Here is a 13,388-nt window from a genome sequence, read left to right as displayed (position 1 = left end):
CTAAAATTTTGAGCTCAATTAGAATAAGTTGATTTATTTCATAATTTTGAATTAAATAATTAATTCATAAAAGCAAATAGTAACCTTTAATGATTTAGGTTTTTGTTTGGACTTTTGGATTGAGTGATGACCTTGGGTCCTTAGTTGATGATGATCCTTGGCAATTGATATATGTGTTATGAAAAAGGATTTAGTTGGTTGACTTGCAACTGTACCGCGAAGGAAAGTTGTATTCAAATTGTTAATTTTGCATCCATCATCGAGCATCATGTTTCATATTCCACATCATGTTAAACATGGCATTGTTATTACGTGTAGTGAACGAAGGTGAAAACATGGTAGTTAATCAAGCTATTGAGGAGGTTAATCCATCTATTGAGGTCGGATCAAATCCTTGTGTAACGTCATAGGAACCGGACTTTTCCGTCAACGAAGGCAAGCCCCGGATGCATACAACCCTACCTTGTGTTTTACAAATTAATTTTGCTTTTGCTTTCTGTTACTGCATTAAGTGATTAGGAGTTAAGCAAGAGCCTAATTGGTGCATTACCACCCTTGTTATTTCATATTTACCATATTACCAGTTTTAAACTCGTATATGCCTAGTTTTGCTTAGCTATGCGTAGAACGATGAAAGTCGGGTGACCCCCTGCCACCTGCAAGTTTTAAATGGGACATTGGTTAATATTGTTAGCATGTGATATGGGAATGTGGAGTAATAAATCTAGACCGGGCGGACTCGGTGTGTGTGAGCCACAAGACATGGAGGTCTTGTGAGCGGGTTCTTTCCGCCTGTGTCGATTAAGGCACGTCCGTTGTTGAATTGTATGAGGTGAGAATTTATAGTACTAACCACATACTCCGGTAAGCCTGAACTTGGAAATTCCATTACGAGAATGGCTACTCGCGCACTGGGAGTGGAGAGATGGCGGGAATAGCGTATACCCATATGGCCATGGGCTGGAATGGTGGAGTACTGTATTCTCGGGTGGCGCGGACCCGTTCTTATTTTAGAGGATCCAAGGGTAGGTTGATATATGTGAGTCGGGACCTGCATATGTCGTGTGGTCTAGAATCCCCAGCTAGGCTTAATCGGTTTGAATCGTCGTTGCTCCTCGGTTATGGAGACTCAACTCACTGTTCATCATCGTAGAATTAATAACCGAAACTTGAATAAGGCTTGTAAAGGTGTTGGATATGAAGTTTCATGATCTTAGTGCGGATCGTGTCAGCTTTGTATATAATTCTTGAGAAGTTTTCTATATAAAGAATGTTGTTAAAAGAGCTTTTACGCAAAAGAACTTTGATCATTGTTAAAGCTATACCTTGAATCCCTGAGCCTGTATTACTGAGTTTATTAGTTAATATTTCGGTTAAGTCTTGTTGAGTACTTTTGTACTCAGGGTTCGTTGACCCCTTGTTGCAGGTGAGCTTCATGAGCAGATCTATTTTGGATCGTGCTGCATGACTATCGTTCGTTCTGACGATGAGAAGTAAATATGTGATCCTTGGGCAGGATGTTTATTTTGTGTGTTAAGTATATGTTCATTATGCCACTCCACTACTACTATGGTTTGTAATAATTATCGAACTTAGTTTGTAAGGTTTGAAACAACTGGTTTATGAACTATGTTATCGTAAGACTTCCGCTGTTTTTACTCTGGTTTTGATATTTGAATAAATGTTGTAATACTGCAATGACTCTGTAATGTGATCTTGCTCGGAAATCATGGATGATTCGGGGTTCCCTGAGGACACCCGACAGTCTTTTTAAGTTATTGGAAACATATGCATAAATGTCAAAGGTCGTCGGACAGTGATAGGTGCATGTGAGCCCTATAACTTAGGAGGTTCTGCCACAGAATGGTATCGGAGCGATCGTTACAAGGTTTTTGTTGTATTGTTTTACAAAAACTTCAAAATGATTTGGATGACTAAATTTAACTTGTTAATTTGGTCCAAATTGCTTCTGACTTATCTTATTTCTTTCTCACCATTCCCTATTGGATTAAAAAGGTTTTGTGTGGTGGAGTAGTAATCATACTATGCCCTATATAAAAACAAATGTTTTTTATGTGTATTATAAACTTTGTTGTTTTTGTTCGTAAGAACGATTCATGCATCAGGAATAATTCACTCGTTACTTCCTTCACCTCTTAGTCTGGAATTAAGTAGTGAGTCTGGTTCGAGGAATGTAATCCATCTTAGCTACTTTTTGGATTTTGATCAAATGGTCTTACTTGGATTAAATTGGCTTCCTACAGTATGGCTCGTGCCAAGATGACGCCCCGTAAGTCCACCGGACCCAAAGGAGTTCCTCGTCACCAACTTGCCCCTAGAAATGATGGTGCTAGCAGTAGCAGCTCTAGGCCTGATCCCCAGGCAGAGATACTGAGGGTTTCTATGGAGTTAGCACAATCTACGAGAGATAGGGCTTTGAATGTTATACAAATAGGAGAATTACAAGGTCAATTGAGGCAGCTCACCACCGCGCATAGGAACTGCGAAAGCATGTTAGTTCGTACGGTGGAAGGAAGAAATGAAGCTTGGCACAGGGAAAATGTAGCTAGAGCTAGAACTCATGAGCTAGAATTCTATGTAGAAGATTTAGAAGAACATAATATGTATCTACATGAGGAGGTTCATAGGCTTAGCAATCTACTAAATCCGAATCATGAGCCTCAAGCTGATGCCATGGACCCCGGTGTCATCCTTGCCGATGATGATGAATCGGGAGAGGAAGAAGAAGAAGATCCTGAAGAATTAGTAATGATTGATGAAAGTGATGATGAAGGCGGTAATAATTCCGGAATGGATACCGAGCCTGAAGTTTGAAGAAATTGAGGAAAAGAGTAGAGTTGTATAATAGTAGCTTTAGTTTAAGTTATGTAGTTCTATTTTCATACTCGTGGGTTTGTTTGTACATTAGTAAACTCTATGTAATGTGTCTAGAGTAAGCTTTGGTACAATTCAATAAAGACATGTGAATAAAGTTTGGTTTGTTATGAGCAGATGCATCGTACACGGGGTTCGTTTATTCTGGGAACTTCACAAGATGAGGACGGTATTCCAGATCCGCCACCAGTTCCAACCAATTTAGCTGATGCTATAACTGCACTTGTCAATGTGACGGCTGAAAATTCTCGTTTGCTTCATGAGATGGCTCAGAGTAATCAGAATCAGATGTACGGAAACCGTGGACGCCACCATAACCGACAGGAGGCTACATATGTTGATTTTACAGACACAAGACCCCCGGTGTTCACCAAGGCAGATGAACCATTAGAGGCTGATGACTGGCTTCGAACCATGGAATAGAAATTTGACCTTATCCCATGCACGGAGTATCAGAAACCTACGTTTGCCGCCCAACAACTTAGAGGAGCAGCAAGTGCTTGGTGGGCAAACTTAGTGGCTATGCAACCAGCTGGCATTCCAATAACTTGGGCTGAGTTTCGTACAGCCTTCAGAGCCCATTATATTCCTGAAGGAGTGATGGCTATGAAGCTAGATGAATTCCTTGCTTTGAAATAAGGAGATCAAAGCGTGATGCAGTATGTGGGAAGATTTAATCATCTGTCCCAATATGCATCTAAACATGTCAATACTGATGCCAAGAAGAAGAGGTGGTTTATGAGAGGCCTGAATACCAAGTTGCAGACTATGATGACCACTTGCACCAATGTCACTTACCATGAGGCAGTAAATATTGCAATTGCTTCAGAATTAAAGTATCGGCAGCATAAGGAGCTCAAAAAGAAAAAGAGTGTGCCGTCTGGATCTTTTGGGGGAAATCCAAAGAGGCAGAGGGTGATTTATCATCCAGTACATCATAATCGTCCTCCTTATCGTCCGCCGTAGTTCCAAGCCGGGCAACAGTCAAATGTCCGTCCTGCTATAACCTATCCGAGTTCACAGTCAACCAATACTCCTGGTGGCAATGCTCCAACATCCCAGGGTCACAACTATCCGTGCTACAATTGTGGAAGGACTGGTCATTTCTCTAGGGAATGTCCATATCCTAGGCAAGCTAATCAAAATTATCACAAGGCCCTTGCTAATCAACAACAGGGTCAGGCACCAAACAAGAACCCCAATCAGAATGCTCAGAAGGGCAAAGATGAGAGGAAGACAGGACGGGTGTTCTATATTCAAGCTGGAGAAATTTCGGAAGGGGAGCCAGTGATGATGGGTATGTTTCCTGTTGCCAATCACCCTGCAGTTATACTTTTTGATTCTGGCACATCGCATTCATTCATCAATAGAACATTTGTCGTGAAGCATGAAATTTTAATTGGGGCAACAAAGGAAAGTTTCTTTATACAGTCGCCCGGGGGACGTCTATGTACTAAGGAAATGGTATACCAGGTACCCATAAACCTGGGTGGGCATATTTTTCCCACTACCATGATTATCCTTAAGGATCAGGATATAGATGTAATCTTGGGAATGAATTGGATGTATCAGCATAAGGCTGTTATAGATATTTTGAATAGGACTTTAAGAGTAAGTTTGCCTGATAGTAATTCTCAACTTCTTATCCAACTTCCAACCCTAAGAAGATCAGTGGGTAAGATTTGTGCAACTGCTGTCAAAGAGATTAGAGATATTCCGATAGTGTGTGAATTTCCGGATGTGTTTCCTGAAGATTTACCCGGTCTACCACCTGATAGGGATGTACAGTTCAATATAGAGTTACAACCTGGAACAGCTCCGATTTCTCGGAGAGCTTATAGGATGCCACCTAAGGAATTGGCCGAGTTGAAGACTCAGTTATAAGAATTGATTGAGAAAGGGTTTATCCAACCTAGTTCTTCACCTTGGGGATGTCCGGCAATTTTTGTGAAAAAGAAAGATGAGACTTTGAGGTTATGTGTCGACTATCGTCCATTGAATGAAGTGACCATCAAGAATAAGTATCCATTACCTCAGATAGATCTGCTTTTTGATCAATTGGTCGGAGCTAAAGTTTTCTCCAAGATAGATTTGAGGTCAGGATATCACCAAATCAAGATAAAGCCTGAAGATATTCCCAAAATAGCATTTACCACAAGATATGGATTATATGAATACTTGGTAATGTCTTTTGGTTTGACAAATGCTCCAGCTCATTTCATGTATCTAATGAACTCAGTATTCATGCCTGAGCTAGACAAGTTTGTAGTGGTGTTTATTGATGACATTTTAGTATATTCCAAGAATAAGAAAGAACATGCGGAACATCTCAGAATTGTTCTGACCTGCTTGAGAGAACATCAACTATATGCCAAGTTCAGCAAGTGTGATTTTTGGCTTAAGGAAGTGCAATTTCTTGGACATGTCTTGTCAGCCGAAGGAGTTGTAGTTGATCCAAGTAAAGTGAAGGATGTGCTTGATTGGAAACCGCCAACCACAGTTCATCAAGTTCGGAGTTTTCTGGGTTTGGCGGGGTATTACCGTCGGTTTATTCTAGATTTCTCGAAAATATCAAAGTCCATAACTGAATTGTTGAAGAACCAAGTTAAGTTTGTTTGGTCATTAGATTGTGAGGAGGCTTTCCAGACTTTGAAGAGACTATTAACCACTGCACCAGTATTAGCTCAACCTGACATTGAGAAGCCGTTTGATGTTTATTGTGATGCTTCAGGTATTGGTATTGGATGTGTGTTGATGCAAGAAGGCCGAGTCATTGCTTATGCGTCCCGGCAACTTAAGCAACATGAAGAACACTATCCGACTCATGATTTGGAGTTAGCAGCTGTGGTTCATGCTCTGAAGATTTGGCGGCATTACCTGTTTGGTAGTACGTGTCATATGTATACAGACCACAAGAGCTTAAAGTATATCTTTACTCAGTCAGAGTTGAACATGCGACAAAGAAGATGGTTAGAACTGATTATGGATTATGATTTGGAAGTACATTATCACCCCGGTAAAGCAAATGTGGTTGCAGATGCCCTCAGTCGCAAAAGTTATTGCAATTGTCTGACAGTGAGAACAATGGGTTTGAATTTATGTCAAGAAATGGAAAAGTTGAATATAGAAGTAATTCAACAAGGAAGTTTGACCAACATAATTGTTGAAGCCACTATTCGAGATCAAGTTATTGCTGCTCAGAAGGAAAACAAAGGTATAGCCCATATTAAGGAAAGAGTCAAGAATGAAAAAGTGGAATGCTTTAGTATTGACAATGAAGATGTGTTGTGGTTCAAGGATCGCCTGGTGGTACCAAAAGTTCCTGAGTTGCGACAGTCAATTCTAGATGAGGCACATGCTACTAGGTTATCAATCCATCCGGGAAGTAACAAGATGTACTATGACTTGAAGCAAAGATTCTGGTGGACTAAAATGAAAATAGAGATTACTAGATACATAGCAAAGTGTGATACTTGTCAAAAGGTGAAAGCTATACATTTGAGGTCTGCTGGTGAGTTACAACCATTACCTATTCCATCTTGGAAGTGGGAGGACATAAGTATGGACTTTATTGTTGGTCTACCCAAGACATCAAAGGGATTTGACTCAGTATGGGTTATTGTAGATCGACTCACTAAGTCAGCACATTTTCTTCTAGTCAAGACAATATATCCTACGATCCAATATGCCAAGATGTATTTAGCAAGAATCATGAGTCTCCATGGAGTACCCAAGACTATTGTGTCAGATAGGGGTACATAGTTTGTCTCCAACTTTTGGAAACAATTGCATTCTTCATTGGGTACCAAACTTCTGTATAGTACAGCTTATCATCCGTAGACTGATGGACAGACTGAAAGGGTTAATCAAGTACTTGAAGATATGTTAAGGTGTTGTGTCCTTAACTATTCCAATAAGTGGGACGAATGCTTACCTTTGGCCGAGTTCTCATACAACAATAGTTATCAGGAAAGCATTAGAATGGCTCCATTTGAAGCACTCTATGGTCGTAGGTGCAGAACATCGTTGAGTTGGTCTGAGCCAGGAGAGAGAAGATTCTTTGGAGTTGACCTTGTGAAAGAAACAGAAGACAAGGTTAGGCAAATACAGAGTAATCTGAAGATAGCTCAGTCCCGCCAAAAGAGTTATGCGGATAGACGACGGAGACTATTGGTATTCAACAAAGGAGATTTTGTATATCTGAAAGTATCACCAATGATGGGAGTTAACCGTTTTGGTGTTAAAGGAAAGTTGGCACCCCGATACATTGGACCATATCAAATTTTGGAGAGGTATGGAAAAGTGGCATATCGCTTGAAATTACCTGAACATCTTGCAGCTGTGCATGATGTGTTCCATGTTTCTCAATTGAAGAAGTGTCTCCGAGTGCCTGAACAGAATGTTGAAGTTGAAGGAGTGGAACTAGAACCGGATTTAACTTATTCCAAATATCCTATCCGAGTGTTAGATCAGAAAGATCGTGTTACTCAAAGACGGACAATCAAGTTCTATAAGATACAATGGAATCAACATTCAGAAGAGGAAGCTACTTGAGAATCAGAAGATTACTTGTTAGAAAAGTTTCTAGAATTTCTAGCGTCAATATAGAATAGAGTAATGTAAGTTGAGTTCGGTAGTACAAATTGTGTTTTGTAAAGGGACCTCAACTGTTTTATGAACAGAGTTTGTATGTGTTCTTGCGACACATTTCCTTTCCCATTACTTACCCTATGACTTTGAATCTCGGGGCGAGATTTCTTTTAGGGGGAAGGATTGTAACACCTCGGGTGTTTAAATATTAAAATCTGACATGTCATCATATGCATTGCAAAGCATTTGGCATTTGGTGAAAACTTTGATATGCATACACTAATACAAGTTTATATTTATGTGGTATGTGTTGCAATGTATTGTTTGACTCAAGTTCAATGTTTGTTTGGATTTTGAATTTTTTGAGAAAACCCCGCTTTTCAACATTTAAATCCTACCCTGAAAATCCATTTCAAAATCTAAGCATATTTTGGGGTTAGGCCCAAAAGCAAAAGTGTAGAGCTTGGCAAGTTATACAAAGTTTATTTTTGGAGTTTTTCAAGTTGTTTAGAAAAATTTTGAGTAATTCAAAAAGGCGTAATTCGTTAAATTTCCCTATTTGAATTCAAAAGTTCATTTCAAAATCTAGACCGAATTAGGAAATGGTTATAAAAGCAAAGTTGTAGAACTTTTGATTTTGAACAACTTTTATTTTTGGAGATTTTTGAGTTGTTATGAAAATTTGGGAGTAATTTGTGAATTTTGGTGAATGGCAAACTTGTAATTTCGATGAACAGTGTTCACCGCCTGCGCTACACCGCCGGCGAGCTTCGGCTTGCTTCCAGTCGCGCGCGTGGCCGTCTGGGCGTCACGTTGGCGCGCTGAAGGCTTCATCATGGCTTCCTTGAGCTTTCTAGCCATCCTTTTAAGCCTGAGCCGCCATCGTCGTTGCCCTTCTCCCTTGCTCTATTTTCCCGTCGCCGCTGCTCCACTCCGGCGAGCCCGTGCCGTCGTTATCGTGCTCCACCATCACTGATAAGCTAGTCCCAGCTCCGCTTTAGTCTTATGCGCTCAGCCAACCCATCAATTCAGCTTAATTTCGCTAGGAACCACCGCTCGTCGTGTTTCTTCTCCACGGCCGGCAGCCCCGCCGTCAAGCCCGCGTCGCCGTGGCCAGCGCGCTATGGTGAGTCCCTGCCCTTGCCAAGTCTTGCTTCGGCTTCGCTGCAATGATGTAGTGCTTTGTGACCCATTGGTTTCTCATTTTGACCACCACAGCTACCGGAGCATCGCCGTCGTTGAAGATTGCTCCGCCATGAACCCTGTCAACGTCGACCCATGTCATCGTAGCTCATCCGGTCCCATTCTTTGCTCCAACGTGTTCGTGGTGAGCTACTGGACCTTCCCATGCCCTCTGTTTCCCCGTTTTCGGCTTCGTTTCACCGGCGTAGCACTGCCGTGTCACCGCGTCCGCCATGGCCGACGACGAGCTAGTGTAGGGCCGTAATCCGTGCTGATAGGGACGTCAATCGATGCGCCTAGACTTGGTGATCATTTTGGTACGTTGGCCGTCGCCGTTGATCTCACCATCGGCGAGAAATCGCTGGTCAGAGCCGTCGCTGCCGTAGTCAACGTCGGAGGTTGAAGATGACATGTGGGACCCGTTGTCAGTGACTCAACGTTCAAATGGATTTTTTTCTATTTTTAGATTTGATTAAATAGTATCTGTTTTTATTATTTTTGTATAGATTTATTTAAAGCTCCAAAAATTATGAAATTTTTTGTGTCACTTCTCTGTGATGTATAGTATTTAAGAAAAATATGAAATAATGTTTTTCAGTAATTTTTAAATGTGGTAAAAATTGCTCAATTAATTCATAAATGGATTTCCATGATTTTTCTAGGCTTATTTTTTTATCCAAAAATTATGAAATTTGTTTTGCCACTTAGTTAACATGTAATGAACATGTACTAAAATTTTGAGCTCAATTAGAATAAGTTGATTTATTTCATAATTTTGAATTAAATAATTAATTCATAAAAGCAAATAGTAACCTTTAATGATTTAGGTTTTTGTTTGGACTTTTGGATTGAGTGATGACCTTGGGTCCTTAGTTGATGATGATCCTTGGTAATTGATGTATGTGTTATGAAAAAGGATTTAGTTGGTTGACTTGCAACTGTACCGTGAAGGAAAGTTGTATTCAAATTGTTAATTTTGCATCCATCATCGAGCATCATGTTTCATATTCCACATCATGTTAAACATGGCATTGTTATTACGTGTAGTGAACGAAGGTGAAAACGTGGTAGTTAATCAAGCTGTTGAGGAGGTTAATCCGTCTGTTGAGGTCGGATCGAATCCTTGTGTAACGTCGCAGGAACCGGACTTTTCCATCAACGAAGGCAAGCCCCGGATGCATACAACCCTACCTTGTGTTTTACAAATTAATTTTGCTTTTGCTTTCCGTTACTGCATTAAGTGATTAGGAGTTAAGTAAGAGCCTAATTGGTGCATTACCACCCTTGTTATTCCATATTTACCATATTACCAGTTTTAAACTCGTATATGCCTAGTTTTGCTTAGCTATGCGTAGAACGATGAAAGTCGGGTGACCCCCTACCACCTGCAAGTTTTAAATGGGACATTGGTCAATATTGTTAGCATGTGATATAGGAATGTGGAGTAATAAATCTAGACCGGGCGGACTCGGTGTGTGTGAGCCACAAGACATGGAGGTCTTGTGAGCGGGTTCTTTCCGCCTGTGTCGATTAAAGCACGTCCGTTGTTGAATTGTATAAGGTGAGAATTTGTAGTACTAACCACATACTCCGGTAAGCCTGAACTTGGAAATTCCATTACGAGAATGGCTACTCGTGCACTGGGAGTGGAGAGATGGCGGGAATAGTGTGTACCCACGTGGCCATGGGCTGGAATGGTGGAGTACTGTATTCTCGGGTGGCGTGGACCCGTTCTTGTTTTAGAGGATTCGAGGGTAGGTTGATATATATGAGTTGGGGACCTGCATATGTCGTGTGGTCTGGAATCCCCAGCTGGGCTTAATCGGTTCGAATCGTCGTTGCTCCTCGGTTATGGAGACTCAACTCACTGTTCATCATCGTAGAATTAATAACCGGAACTTGAATAAGGCTTGTAAAGGTGTTGGATATGAAGTTTCATGATCTCAGTGCGGATCGTGTTAGCTTTGTATATAATTCTTGAGAAGTTTTCTATATAAAGAATGTTGTTAAAAGAGCTTTTACGCAAAAGAACTTTGATCATTGTTAAAGCTATACCTTGAATCCCTGAGCCTGTATTACTGAGTTTATCAGTTAATATTTCGGTTAAGTCTTGTTGAGTACTTTTGTACTTAGGGTTCGTTGACCCCTTGTTGCAGGTGAGCTTCATGAGCAGATCTGTTTTGGATCGTGCTGCATGACTATCGTTCGTTCTGATGATGAGAAGTAAATGTGTGATCCTTGGGCAGGATGTTTATTTTGTGTGTTAAGTATATGTTCATTATGCTACTCCACTACTACTATGGTTTGTAATAATTATCGAACTTAGTTTGTAAGGTTTGAAACAACTGGTTTGTGAACTATGTTATCGTGAGACTTCCGCTGTTTTTACTCTGGTTTTGATATTTGAATAAATGTTGTAATACTGCAATGACTCTGTAATGTGATCCTGCTCGAAAATCGTGGATGATTCGGGGTTCCCCGAGGACACCCGACAGTCTTTTTAAGTTATTGGAAACATATGCATAAATGTCAAAGGTCGTCGGACAGTGAGAGGTGCATGTGGGCCCTATAACTTAGGAGGTTCTGCCACATTCTTCCGCAGGATCACTGCCTCATCAGCCGCCGTAACCGCCTGTGCAAGAGAGTTTTGCACGTGTTCAACATACTCTTCCTCCCAGTACCAGCCTGAACATCCAGTGCCATCCCACTGAAATTAAAACAAAAAAATAGAACTTTGATCACAATCATCATGAAAATAAGTATAAATTAACCATAATCATCAAATGTGACAAAATAACTCACATTGCGATCCGGACACTTGTAGAAGATTCGGCCCTTGTTGGGACACTCCTTCCTCACCCAGTACTCCATCACAATCTTCTCCTCACACTTGCCGCATGCAATGAGAGGGAGGTTCGGCCTCAGTCGCTTTGTAACCCGATGAGAGGCTGAGGACCCGAAAGCAGTTGTCATCTACTCTCTATACTCATTTTTAATATAATATAAATTTCTCATTTTATAAACAAATAAAATTAAAAAAAACTCTAAAATTCTCTATATCTCTAAAGCATGAAGTGGGCTATGCATGCTAGAAATGAAAGCTCAATACTAGTTTTGAATAACTACTTTAACCTTCCTTCATCCAAATATTCAAACTTTAAAGTTATTTTGAGCTTAAATGGCTTACAAATAAAAAAAATCTACCATAAAAAAACCACATATATCTAGTCCACAAAATGAAATAAGCTACTGATGAAACATGAGAGTATAAAGTTGGTAACCTTTAGAACCGAAGAATCGATGGAGGAATGGAAGAAATCTTGTGATCACCGGTGATGAGGAAGAAGAGAAGCCAGCGATGAAGCAAAAACACTGAGCTCGAAGTGGCTCAGGCTTGGGGAGGAACAAGGGGTATATAGGAGGGGAACTGTAGTCCCGGTTGTATACAGAAACCAGGACTAAATGTCCCTTTCTAGTTCTGGACGGAGCCTCCAGTTGGGAGTAGACTTTTACTCTCGGTTGGAGGTACAAACCGGGAGTAAAAGTGAACCTTTAGTCCTGGTTGGTAGCTCCAACCGGGACTAAAGGTCCCCTACAGCAAAAGCCTGCCGCAGTAGCCATTGGGCAGGGACCTTTAGTCCCGGTTGGAGCTACAAACCGGGACTAAATGTCTGTCTACTCCTGGGCACGAAAAATACTGGGACTAAAGCCAAATTTCGAGGTGGGATCAAATGTCGTTTCTCTACTAGTGTTAGGTACCTTCACTAGCTTGTGACCCTAGAAGAAATGGAATGTTGGTATTCTAGTACCCCTCGGCCATCCCTTCACAAGCTAATAAGTTCATCTCAGGGCCATAGGTGAATCCACCCAGCTAAGTGTTAACTACAGTATGTTAGCTTGGAGGAACCAGATAATAGCTAATTGTTAGCCCAGTGGTAGGTAAAATATAAGCTGGCTATTAGCTGATGATCTAAACAGGTCCTTAGCTAATTTTTAATAGCTAACTATTAGTTATACGCATCCAAACAAGCCCTAAGTCAAAATATTCTTAGTACCCATTTGGTGCGGGCGCGCAGCTTACGCTAGCTCTGCTCTGCTGTAGCACGACAGAGCTAGAGCTAGTGAACCAAATTCGTGGTTTTTTGTTGGCCTTTTCCTCTTTCTAGGTATTTATTTATCAAGTTTGTGAAATGGCTTCTTACTACAATAGTAAACAATGTTGCTATAGCACTTCACCAGAGGAGCCGGAGTTGATCTAAGAGCATCTCTCCAATGTTCTCTCAATAATCTATCTTCTAACATGTAGGTTTTAGGGTAGCCCATTATTATTTTTTGATATCCGGGAAGTTCCTACAACAATAGCCTAATATATATTCCTTAATACTGACATAAAAAGTGGGTCCTATAGGTGTGTAGAGTAAATATGGTTAAAAGTGATGATTGGGCTGGGCCCTATGGTATTAGGGAGATGCAACTCCCCTTTTATTTGAGTAGAGTCGAGGGACATGTTGGTGGGCACAAAAAAAAAAGATGAAATGTTGGCGCACTACCCGAGTAAAGAAAAAAGATAGTTACCACAATTTTATAGGGATAGGAAAATATGGAAGACTGCTACAGTATGATGCCTTTGTTTACATTGCAGGTCATCATGCTTTAGATCATCTACATTAGTTGGCATGATTAAAAAAATATTCGTCCAACAGCTCTTTATTCAATTCTAA

This window comes from Miscanthus floridulus, chromosome 8, assembly GCF_019320115.1.
Source record: "Miscanthus floridulus cultivar M001 chromosome 8, ASM1932011v1, whole genome shotgun sequence".
In the NCBI taxonomy this organism is placed as follows: Eukaryota; Viridiplantae; Streptophyta; class Magnoliopsida; order Poales; family Poaceae; genus Miscanthus; species Miscanthus floridulus.
Note: the sequence above shows the minus strand (reverse complement) of the source record.